Source organism: Mobula hypostoma, chromosome 2 (assembly GCF_963921235.1).
Source record: "Mobula hypostoma chromosome 2, sMobHyp1.1, whole genome shotgun sequence".
Classification (NCBI taxonomy): Eukaryota; Metazoa; Chordata; class Chondrichthyes; order Myliobatiformes; family Myliobatidae; genus Mobula; species Mobula hypostoma.
The window spans coordinates 70,338,932-70,351,044 of NC_086098.1; the positions used below are offsets into that span (position 1 = coordinate 70,338,932).

General features: G+C 39.6%; 1 long non-coding RNA gene across 1 annotated transcript in view; it reads right to left on the reverse strand.

The window, feature by feature from the left end:
- Nucleotides 1-3,820: 3,820 nt before the first annotated feature.
- The window catches only part of LOC134358821 (uncharacterized), a 149,299-nt gene continuing 141,006 nt past the window's right edge, over nt 3,821-12,113 (reverse strand). The window contains exons 4-5 of the long non-coding RNA XR_010020960.1: nt 6,180-6,266; nt 3,821-3,925 (exon numbers count right to left, since the gene is read on the reverse strand). This is a non-coding gene — a long non-coding RNA (uncharacterized LOC134358821). The remainder of the gene's footprint in view (nt 3,926-6,179; nt 6,267-12,113) is intronic.

Consider the following 12,113-nt stretch of genomic DNA (forward strand, 5'->3'; position numbering starts at 1 on the left):
AATTTTCGAGTGGAAAAAGGATGCAACCGTGGTTGACAAGAGAAGTCAAAGCCAAAATTAAAGCAAAGGAGAGGGCATACAAGGAAGCAAAAATTAGTGGGAAGACAGAGGATTGGGAAGTTTTTTAAAACTTTACAAAAGGAAACCAAGAAGGTCATTAAGAGAGAAAAGATTAACTATGAAAGGAAACCAGCAAATAATATCAAAGAGGATACTAAAACCTTTTTCAAGTATATAAAGAGTAAAAGACAGGTCAGAGTAGATATAGGACCGATAGAAAATGATACTGGAGAAATTGTAATGGGAGATGAGGAGATGGCAGAGGAACTGAACAAGTATTTTGCATCAGTCTTCATTGAGGAAGACAGCAGGATACCGGACACTCAAGGGTGGCAGGGAAGAGAAGTGTGCGCAGTCACAATTACGACAGAGAAAGTACTCAGGAAGCTGAATAGGCTAAAGGTCGATAAATCTCCTGGACCAGATGGAATGCACCCTCGTGTTCTGAAGGAAGTAGCTGTGGAGATTGCGGAGGCATTAGCGATGATCTTTCAAAAGTCGATAGATTCTGGCATGGTTCCGGAAGACTGGAAGATTGCAAATGTCACTCCGCTATTTAAGAAGGGGGCAAAGAAGCAAAAAGGAAATTATAGACCTGTTAGCTTGACGTCGGTGCTTGGGAAGTTGTTGGAGTCGATTGTCAAGGATGAGGTTACAGAGTACCTGGAGGCATATGACAAGATAGGCAGAACTCAGCATGGATTCCTTAAAGGAAAATCCTGCCTGACAAACCTATTACAATTTTTTGAGGAAATTACCAGTAGGCTAGACAAGGGAGATGCAGTGGATGTTGTATATTTGGATTTTCAGAAGGTGTTTGACAAGGTGCCACACATGAGGCTACTTAACAAGATAAGAGCCCATGGAATTACGGGAAAGTTACATATGTGGATAGAGCGTTGGCTGATTGGCAGGAAACAGAGAGTGGGAATAAAGGGATCCTATTCTGGTTGGCTGCCGGTTACCAGTGGTGTTCCACAGGGATCAGTGTTGGGGCTGCTTCTTTTTACATTGTACATCAATGATCTGGATTATGGAATAGATGGCTTTGTGGCTAAGTTTGCTGATGATACGAAGATAGGTGGAGGGGCCGGTAGTGCTGAGGAAACAGAGAGTCTGCAGAGAGACTTAGATAGATTGGAAGAATGGGCAGAGAAGTGGCAAATGAAGTACAATGTTGGAAAGTGTATGGTTATGCACTTTGGTAGAAAAAATAAATGGGCAGACTATTATTTAAATGGGGAAAGAATTCAAAGTTCTGAGATGCAACTGGACTTGGGAGTCCTCGTACAGGATTCCCTTAAAGTTAACCTCCAGGTTGAGTCAGTAGTGAAGAAGGCGAATGCAATGTTGGCATTCATTTCTAGAGGAATAGAGTATAGGAGCAGGGGTGTGATGTTGAGGCTCTATAAGGCGCTGGTGAGACCTCACTTGGAGTACCGTGGGCAGTTTTTGTCTCCTTATTTAAGAAAGGATGTGCTGACGTTGGAGAGGGTACAGAGAAGATTCACTGGAATGATTCCGGGAATGAGAGGGTTAACATATGAGGAACGTTTGTCTGCTCTTGGACTGTATTCCTTGGAGTTTAGAAGAATGAGGGGAGACCTCATAGAAACATTTCGAATGTTAAAAGGCATGGACAGAGTGGATGTGGCAAAGTTGTTTCCCATGATGGGGGAGTCTAGTACGAGAGGGCATGACTTCAGGATTGAAGGGTGCCCTTTCAGAACAGAAATGCGAAGAAATTTTTTTAGTCAGAGGGTGGTGAATCTATGGAATTTGTTGCCACGGGCAGCAGTGGAGGCTAAGTCATTGGGCGTATTTAAGGCAGAGATTGATAGGTATCTGAGTAGCCAGGGCATCAAAGGTTATGGTAAGAAGGCGGGGCAGTGGGACTAAATAGGATAAAATGGATCAGCTCATGATAAAATGGCGGAGCAGACTCGATGGGCCAAATGGCCTACTTCTGCTCCTTTGTCTTATGGTCTTATGGTCTTATATTCATATATTCAGATAATTTAATACAATATAATGAAATCGATCCTATTCCATCCTCGTCCTTTTCCTTCTTGCTTCCTCAGTTCCTTTAAGTCAAGTCAAGTTTATTGTCACTTAACTATGTACAGTACATCTATACCATCAAATGAGACATTTCTCTGAACCAGGTTGCAAAGCACAGTAGTACACATAATACACATGTGACACACAATAACTTAGGAAAGTAAGGATAAAATCTACAGATGAATTATGCGTTTAACTGTTTACTGCTACATTTCATTCTTTGCATTTAAGAACTTCATTCTCCTTTAAAATTTGCTGTTCGCAAATAAATGTGCTGGATAGTACATGGAGCTTAGAAAAATAGAGGGCTATGTGTAACCGTAGGTAATTTCAAAAGTAAGTACATGTTTGGTACAGCATTATGGACTGAAGGGCCTGTATTGTGTTGTAGGTTTTTTTAAGTCTATGTTTCTATGGGCATTGTGAAGACTCTGGCACTAGTTTTTCACCTTCCATAGTGACTGTATTTCTAAGATATGTTGTTATTGGATTGTATGGATTTGTTAGCAAATGAAAATCACATGCTTACGAAATTGATCAACTTCAAGCAGAGCTTAGGAGGACAACTCTTTTTCCCTTATTGGGGAGAGAGAGAGAACCAGGTGAATATGTCAAATACTATGTGAATGGGTAGTCTTTGGGGTGCTGCAAGTCTGTGTCTTCATTGCTGCTTTGCTGCACGCTTGAGTGCTCGGTGAGGGGTGCCAATGATTTTTGCTGGTCGGTAGGGGAGAGTTATTGCTTTGTTGCTGCTTATGTGTGGGAGGGGGAGCTGGCGGATCTTTGGGGTTCTAACATTTAATTGTCATTCATTCTTTGGGGCACTCCTATGTTTTCATAGATGTTTGTTAAAAAGAAGAATTTCAGGATGTATATTGTATAACATTTCTCTGACATTAAATTGTACCTATTGAAACCATCTCTTAAAGGATATCTGTCCACTGAAGTATTACACTCTAGGACTTGAGAAGATTCTTGGCTGATGTGAATCTTTGTTTGGGCAGGAATAGGTTCCCAGAATTCTCAATAACAACCTTTACATTCTCAATGTTGAGACTATGTGGTTCAGAAAGGGTTCTCTCCATAGGGCTGCTAGATGTTTCCAGAATTTTCTATTTCCCCTTCAGATACTCAATAAATACAGTTTTTTTTAAGTTAAACGTTAACATGGTCCTGTTATATGGGGTTGGCACATTGCATCAAAGAGGAAGAGTTTGTTTCCAGATTGCTTATCCAAGTGCTATCTTTGCTCTGCAACTAAGGCATCTCATCTTCAACATTATGACTGTGGGCTCAAAGCTCACTCCAGGACAGTGTGCTGCTTTCTTGACACAGATGTTCTTACAGCCATGGAGAGATGCAGAAACAAGGCATTCAATCCTATGAGTCAGTGCTGACCATCAACCACACATTTACACTAATTCTACATTAATGCTATTTCTTATTCTCTTATCAATGACCGCCTCTCACCTCCACCTTACAATAATTCAGCCCTCACTTGTACTCCAAAAGCAATTTAAAATAGTCAATTAACTGGAACACCCAAAGGAAACCTCACATTCACGGGAAGAATTTGCAAATTCCAGAGAGCACCCGAGATTAGGTTTACACCACTCCCTTTGCTGCTGTGAGGCAGAGGCTTGAACAGTGGTGACGCCATGGTATACTTTTCAGGGATGGTAACAAAATAACAACCTACCTGCATTGTAGCTCTGTCTGAATCTCAGCTAAATTCCATCTTTCAAACACATCATCCTCAAGCTTCTTGTGTGATCTTGCTCTGTCAAAAATATTTGCTGAACCTCTGTTCCAAAATTCAAAGACAAGTATTTAAGAAAGAACAGTGTATATTATACTAATCCTGACTTTTATTTATATATCTTACGGAGTATAATTTGTTGAAGCTAATGCTATTCAGGAATGTAATTAAAATTAATTATTGGTGGAAGATTTAATTAAAAGAAATTATTACTGAAAGGTTTCCTCTCACTGCATAGAACAATATTATTTAGAAAGAATTTGTCAATAACTATGTTGCTTCAATCAGCAGAAAAGAAATCGCTCCCTGTTGACTTGCTCTTTAGTGCAAGTGTTATCTTACATTGGAGATGCAGGTTATACCAATTTAGCAGAAAAGGTTTAATGTTTTGTGCAAATGTATTGCCACTTAATCATTGTAATTGTGAAAATTTCATTGCTCAAGTTAATAAAAGAAAGATATAAAGCTACCTTCTATCAACAAACGTTTTGTTCTAAAGAACAATTAATTTATATTTATTATTTAATTAATTATGAGATAAGTCTTGGTTGCATTTTTATTGATCATAAATCAAAGTGTATTTCTATCAATATCTATCAAATTTGGCATTTCATTTTGTTTGTTTCAAATTCCCTCTTGTCTTCTTGGTTCACCTTTACTTACTGTTTTCTGCTTTCATATTTCGTGAAATCGAAGAGTTGTAGAGCATGGGTGCTTCTTCAAGCCTCTTAGGTGATTTGCACTAACCCATTTGCCTGTATTAGGCTTTGCATATTTAAATATCTGTTTAAATGCCAAATAAGTGTAGTAATTGTATCAGATTTCACTACAGGTTCTGACAGCACATTCCAGATATCAACCACTCTCTGTGTAAGAAAAATGTGACCACTTTATGCTAAAGTAGACTTTGCATTTTTCTGTTCTAATTATGTTTTATTGTGTTCTAATTATGTTCTAATTCTGTTCTAATTAAATATTGTATGCATTTTTTGTTTACTATCTCTTTTACTTGTGAAAGCTACTTACAAACATTGTTTTTTTGTGTGGGAGGAGGGATTTAGTGTTTGATGTGTCTGCTTCATTTTGTTCATTTTGACTGTGTGGGAAGAAGGATTTGGGAGTCAATGTGCCTGATCCATTTTGCTCGCTTTTTGCATGGGAGGAGGGATTTGGCAGTTGAAGTGCCTGGTCTGCTGAATTCCTCCACCATTTTGTACGTGTTGCTGTTTCTGTTCGTTTCTCTTTACGGGAAGGTGGGATTTGGGGGTTCTTTTCTTCCTTGCTTTCACGGCTAACCAGAAAATTGAAGAATTTCAGAGTTGTATACTTTAATAATAAAATTAACCTTTGAACCTTATACCTTATGTGCCTGTGATGCTGTTGCAAGCAAGATTTTCACAGGAACTGTGCAGAGGTGTATTTATGTATATGATAATAAACTCAGCTTATACTTTGGTGTTTAAAATCACTTTCAGGGTAATGTGTTTTAAATCATAATTGCATTCCCTTTAATGTAATATGTTTGAAATTAATGAATTGAAAGTAACTGATCCATTTTCATTTCTTCAGGTACTTACTGCCTGCAACTCTATATATTTGATAACACTTTAAGTACAAATGTTTTGCAACTTACATAATGAAAAGGGAGTTTTTGGTTTTCATTGTTTCAAGCTTCTATGTTTAGATCTTGGCTCTTTATACTATAAACATCTCCATCCACTGATGCCAGAGTAACAGGTTTTTCACCACCCATAATCCTGAAGCAGTGTGAACTTACCCTCTGGTTTATCTTAGAATGAAGATCAGTCCTAACTTTAAAGTGACATCACAAAATGTCAGCATTAGTGTAACATAAAAATACTTTGCCTTACTTTAGAAGAAAATAAAGCTGTATAAGACTTTAAGTATATTGATATTTATATAGCTCACTGTTGTAATAATAATGATATATCATAATGGGAAAATTGCTAACTGATCATGGTTCAGATAGGTTGCTCCTTAGTCTGGATGGAAACAATAATCAATTAATGTACACTTACTAATCAGAACTCATATTTCTTGCCCTTATTCGAATTCACTGTATGCTGTTGCATTTGTTTTCAAACAGATAATTAGCTTTTAGGGAATATAAACTATATTCTAGTTTATGATTCATTTCTTCAAATAAAAGTTACATGTGACTAACTGCTGGTGCATGAGAAAATAATTTATATCACTTAAAATTCTAATTCATGAAGACATGTGTCCAATTAAATAATTTCCCCAGTACTGTGTGTGATATAATCAATGATTTACATACCACCATCGATAATGTCAAGTACATTGCCACTTCACATGATGTAGTACTGTACATGCATCAGTAATAGATTTGCGTGGATGAGATGTTCTGAAACGGAGGAAAGGCAGATAACTGAAGGACATGACCAGAGGCTGCATTTAAATTTCAGATCTATCATTAACGTTTCAAGACATTGTTCGTTCTTACAGTTTGAGAGTCTTTTGAAGAGTTTACCTTTACTTATATTTATCTAATATAGCAGCTGCTTGGGTACAGAGGGCTTTGCTTCAAAGTTTCCTGCTGATAAAAAGAAAAGAGAGCTGCAGTAAATTGTGAAGATCATGGGGGCAGATTTCTGGGGTTCAGAAGCAGATCAATGATATAACTAGTGATAAGGAAGATTAAGTTTAAAGTGAGGAGAAGCGATTAAACAATCAGATGATGCGATTTTAAGTAGATTCTGGAATGCTGTGAACAGAGAGTCCCTGAAGATAGCCATCTACCTTAACATGGTAGTTTAAATAACAATGCACTATGATTGGCTTAATGAAAGGAGGTATTAGATGCAAAGGCAAAGGAGTTATGAAAAAAAGCTTCGTAACTAAAAGTTTATTTATACTGTCTTCCTTCATATATGCATGGCTAGTATTGTGTTCTGTCTGGACACCACCTTACAGAACCATATCTGGAATGATTACTTCAGTTGCATGGAAAGACATGAGGAACTGAGGTTTCACAGCAAGGAAGATTTAATAGAGGGACTCAAAACAAAGATTTTGACTGACTTTTTCTTTTCTGAATGAAATTATGATCTTGCAAACATGAGAAATTCTGCAGAAACATGAGAAACTCAAACTAAGCTGAAGCGAGGAGGGATGAGGCCTCCTCTACCCAGCATCTTGCTGGGGAACGTGAAGTCACTGGAAAGTAAGATCGGTGATCTCAGAACAAGGCTGCTGCACCATAGACAGATGAGGCAGATCTCAATTGTTTGTTGAATTGAAACTTGGTTAACAGCCAATATGCTGGAGGGAGTTATCTGAACGGAAGGTTTTACGATTTTCAGAATAGATTGAACTGCAAACTCTGGTATGGAAAAAAGGAGGTGGTGTGTGGTTTTTAGTCAATTTTCATTGGTGTACAGATGTTGGGGTTATGGTGACCTCTTGTTCTCCTGACTTAGAGCACCTGATGTTTGAATGTAGACCATTCTATTTCCTTCGGGAGTTTTCATCCATGATCCTGACCACAGTTTAGATATCACCAGGGGCTGATTATAAGCAAGCACTAGCAAAGCTGCATGAAGTTGTCAGCAAGCAAGAAACAGCCTATCCCAATGCATTTCCAATTACAGTTGATGACCTTAACTAGGCCTGCTTGAAGAATACACTGCCCAAATATCACCAGCTCATAACTTGTTGAACCAGAGATCCTAACACACAAGATCACTACTGCACTACGATAAGGAATGCCTGTTGTTCCTTTTCAAAATCGCAGTTCAGCAAATTGGACCATTTGGCTGAACTCCTACTACGAGCACACCAGACAGATCCTAAAAAGCAAGACTCCAGAGATAAAGACAAATAAAAGCTGGTAGCAGGAGGCAGAAGTACGGATGCAGGATTGCCTTTTGTCAGTCGACTGGGCTGTGTTCAAGAACTCATCTGAGGAGCTGAATGACTACGCCAGGGTTGTAATAGACTTTATTAAAACAGCTGTAGATGAGTGCATCCCTATGAAACCATTTAGGGTTTACTCCAATCAGAAGCCCTGGATGAACCATGAAATAAGGAAACTTCAGAGAGCCAAATCAGAGGCATTCAAGTCTAGAGAGCAAGAATGCTACAAGAGATGCAGGTATGATATCTGGAAAGTCACCTGAAGGGCTAAGTGGAGATTTTGGACTAGACTGTAAATAATGAAAGCTGCTTGACAGCTGTGGCAGTGTTTGAAAGCCAAGACCTTCTGCAAACTTAAATCTTGCAATATAGGAAGGAAGCTGAGAAGCTGGATCTCAAAGGTTGCAATTTCAGGATTGCTGCCTGTGCCGTACGACAGTGAGTACGGAAATAGAATAAGGTGGAGGATAAATGTGTGGCTAAAGGATTGGAGCAGGGGACAGGGATTCAGATATTTGGATCATTGGGACCTCTTCTGGGGCAGGTGTGACCTATACAAAAAGGACAGGTTGCACTTGAATCCAAGGGATACCAGTATCCTGGTGGGGAGGTTTGCTTATGCTGTCCTTATGCTGTTGGGGACGGTTTGAACTAGGTTTGCAGTGGGGTGGGAACTATAGTGAAGAGGCAGAGGATGGGGAGGTTGGAGCACAAGTAGAGAGAACTTGTAGGGAGTTTGTGAGAAAAGATAGGCAGATGTTAGAGCAAAGATGCACTCAGCCTGATGGTTTGAGATCTGTCTATTTTAGTGCAAGAAGTATCATAAACAAGGCGGATGATCTTAGGACATGGATCAATACATGCAACTGTGATGTTGTGGCCATTACAGAGACTCGGATGTCTCAGGTGCAGGAATGGTTGCTGAGTGTGCCAGGCTTTAGGTGTTTCAAAAAGAACAGAGAGGGAGGCAAAAGAGGTGGGGGCATGGCATTGTTAATTAGGGATTGTGTCACAACTGCAGTAAAGGAGGAAGTCATGGAGGGACGGTCTACTGAGTCCGTGTAGGTGGAAGTCAGAAACAGGAAAGGGGCAATAATTCTACTGGGTGTTTTTTTATAGACCTGCCAATAGTAACAGGAATATTGAGGAGCAGATAGGGAGATAGATTCTGGAACGGTGCAATAATAATAGGGTTGTTGAGATGGGAGATTTTAACTTTCCTAATATTGATTGGCATCTCCATAGCACAAGGGGTTTAGATGAAGTGGAGTTTGTTAAGTGTGTTCAGGAAGGTTTCCTGACGCAATATGCAGATAAGCCAACTAGAAGAGAGGCTGTACTTGATGTGGTATTGGGAAATTAACCTGGTCACGTGTCAGATCTCTCAGTGGGAGAGCATTTTGGAGGTAGTGACCACAACTCTTATCTCCTTCACCATAGCGCTGGAGAGGGATAGGAGCAGACAATCTAGGAAAACAATTAATTGGGGTAGCAAGAAGTATGATGTTATTAGGCAGGAACTTGGGAGCTTAAATTGGGAGCAGGTGTTCTCAGGGAAAAGCATGGCAGAAACGTACAAATATTCAGGGAACAGTTGCATGGAGTTCTGCATATAGTAAGTATGCTCCATTGAGGCAGGAAAAGGATGGTAGAGTTAAAGAACCATGGTGTACAAAGTATGTAGAAGATCTAGTTAAGAAGAAATGAAAAGCTTATGAAAGGTTCAAGAAACTAGGTACTGTTAGAGCTCTAGAAAATTACAAGGTTGCTAGGAAGGAGCTTAAGAATGGAAATAGGAGAGCCAGAAGGGGTCATGAGAAGGGCTTGGTGAGCAGAATTAAGGAAAACCCCAAGGCATTCTACAAATATGTGAAGTGCAAGAGGATGATCTGTGTGAGAATAGGACCAATCAGGTGCAATAGTGGAAATGTGTGCATGGAGTTGGAGGACATAGTGGAGGTATTTAATGAATACTTTGCTCAGTATTCACCAGGGAAAAAGACCTTGGCAATTGTGGGAATGACTTACAGTGGACTGAAACGCTTGAGCATATAGACATTAAGAACCATAGAACCGTATAACCATATAACAATTACAACATGGAAACAGGCCATCACGGCCCTTCTAATCCATGCCGAACTCCTACTCTCACCTAGTCCCACCGACCTGCACTCAGCCCATAACCCTCCATTCCTTTCCTGTCCATATATCGATCCAATTTAACTTTAAATGACAACATCGAACCTGCCTCAACCACTTCTGCTGGAAGCTCGTTCCACACAGCTACCACTCTCTGAGTAAAGAAGTTCCCCCTCATGTTGCCCCTAAACTTTTGTCCTCTAATTCTCAACCCATGCCCTCTTGTTTGAATCTTTCCCACTCTCAATGGAAAAAGTCTAACCACGTCAACTCTATCAATCTCCCTCATAATTTTAAATACCTCTATCAAGTCTCCCCTCAACCTTCTATGCTCCAAAGAATAAAGACCTAACTTGTTCAACCTTTCTCTGTAACTTAGGCGATGAAACCCTGGCAACATTTTAGTAAACTTCTGCTGTACTCTCTCAATTTTATTGACATCCTTCCTATAATTCGGTGACCAGAACTGTACACAGTACTCCAGATTTGGCCTTACCACTGCCTTATACAAATTCAATATTACATACCAACTTCTATACTCAATGCTCTGATTAATAAAGGCCAGCAAACCAAAAGCTTTCTTCACCACCCTATCCACATGAGATTTCATCTTCAGGGAACTATGCACCATTATTCCTAGATCCCGCTGTTCTAAAGCATTCTTTAATGCCCTACCATTTACCATGTATGTCCTATTTTGATTAGTTGTACCAGAATGTAGCACCTCACATTTCCCCCTCATGTTACCCCTAAACTTTTGCCCTTTAACTCTCAACTCATGTCCTCTTGTTTGAATCTCCCCCACTCTCAATGGGAAAAGCCTATCCACGTCAACTCTATCTATCCCCCTTATAATTTTAAATACTTCTATCAAGTTTTCAGATGGACGGACTCAGTGTCGGCTGTGGTCAGCTGCTGCCAAGGCATCGGCAAATTCACAGTGCCTGGAGGTTTATGGCAGGGAGTTTCTCCCTTTTGCCGCCTGCTATCAGGGACTCGGGAGTCGATCAACTCAGGGACTTTGAGACACTTTTACCTTGCCCATGGTTGGCTCTTCATCAAATTATGGTATTGCTTTGCACTGCTGTAACTATATCTTATAATTATGTGGTTCTGTCAGTGTTAATCTTTGGTTTGTCCTGTTTTCTGTGATATCACTCCAGAGAAACATTGTATCATTTCTTAATGCATGTATGCATTTCTAAATGACAATAAAAGAGGACTGAGTGTTCTCATAATCTAATAACCTAATCTAATTGCAAAGAAAGCACGACAGCACCTCTACTTCTTCAATTGTTGGCAGAGATTTGGCATGTCATCAAAAACTTCGGCAAACTTCCATGGATGTGTGGTGGAAAGTGTGCCGACCGGCTGCATTATGACATGATATGGGAATACCAATGCCTTTGAGCCGAAAATCCTGCGAAATGTAGTGGATTTGGCCCAATACATCATAGGTTACCCCCTCCCAACCACTGAGCACATCTACATGAAACGTTGCTGTAGAAAAGCAGCATCCATTATCAAAGATCCTCACCATCCAGGCCATGCTCTTTTATCGCTGTTGCCATCAGGTAGAACAAAAACATTTACTACCCCTCACCCATCAGGCTTTTGAATACTCATTCTATTTCTGGTGTTCCCACGGCCGATGGTCTCACTTTAAGGACTCTTTATCTTGTAATTTAATGTTCTTTCATTTAATTATATTTCATGCTTATTTGTTATTGCTATTTATTTATATGTGCATCTACACAGTTCATTGATTCTGTTTACAGTTACTGTTCTGTAGATTTGCTAATATGCCTGCAGGAGAAAGAATCTCAGGGTTGTATATGTTCTCATGTATGTTCTCTGATTTAAAAAAAACTTTGAATTTTAGATGCTGGAAATCCACAGCAACACACAAAATGCTGAAGGAACTCAGCAGGCCAAGCAGCATCTATCGAAAAGAATATAGTTGATGTTTCAAGCCAAGACCATCCAATGGGACTGATAAAGGGTCTCAGCCTGAAACTTCAACTGTCTGCTTTTTTCCATAGATGCTGCCTGGCCTGCTGAGTTCCTCCAGCATTTTATTTTGTTGCTTATGAACTTGCATGTTGCCTGGCTTGAACTGCATTCATCAAGACAAGAGTTTGCCATTAAAGTCAAAGTCAAGTTTATAGTCATGTGCACAAGTACATGAATGCACAGG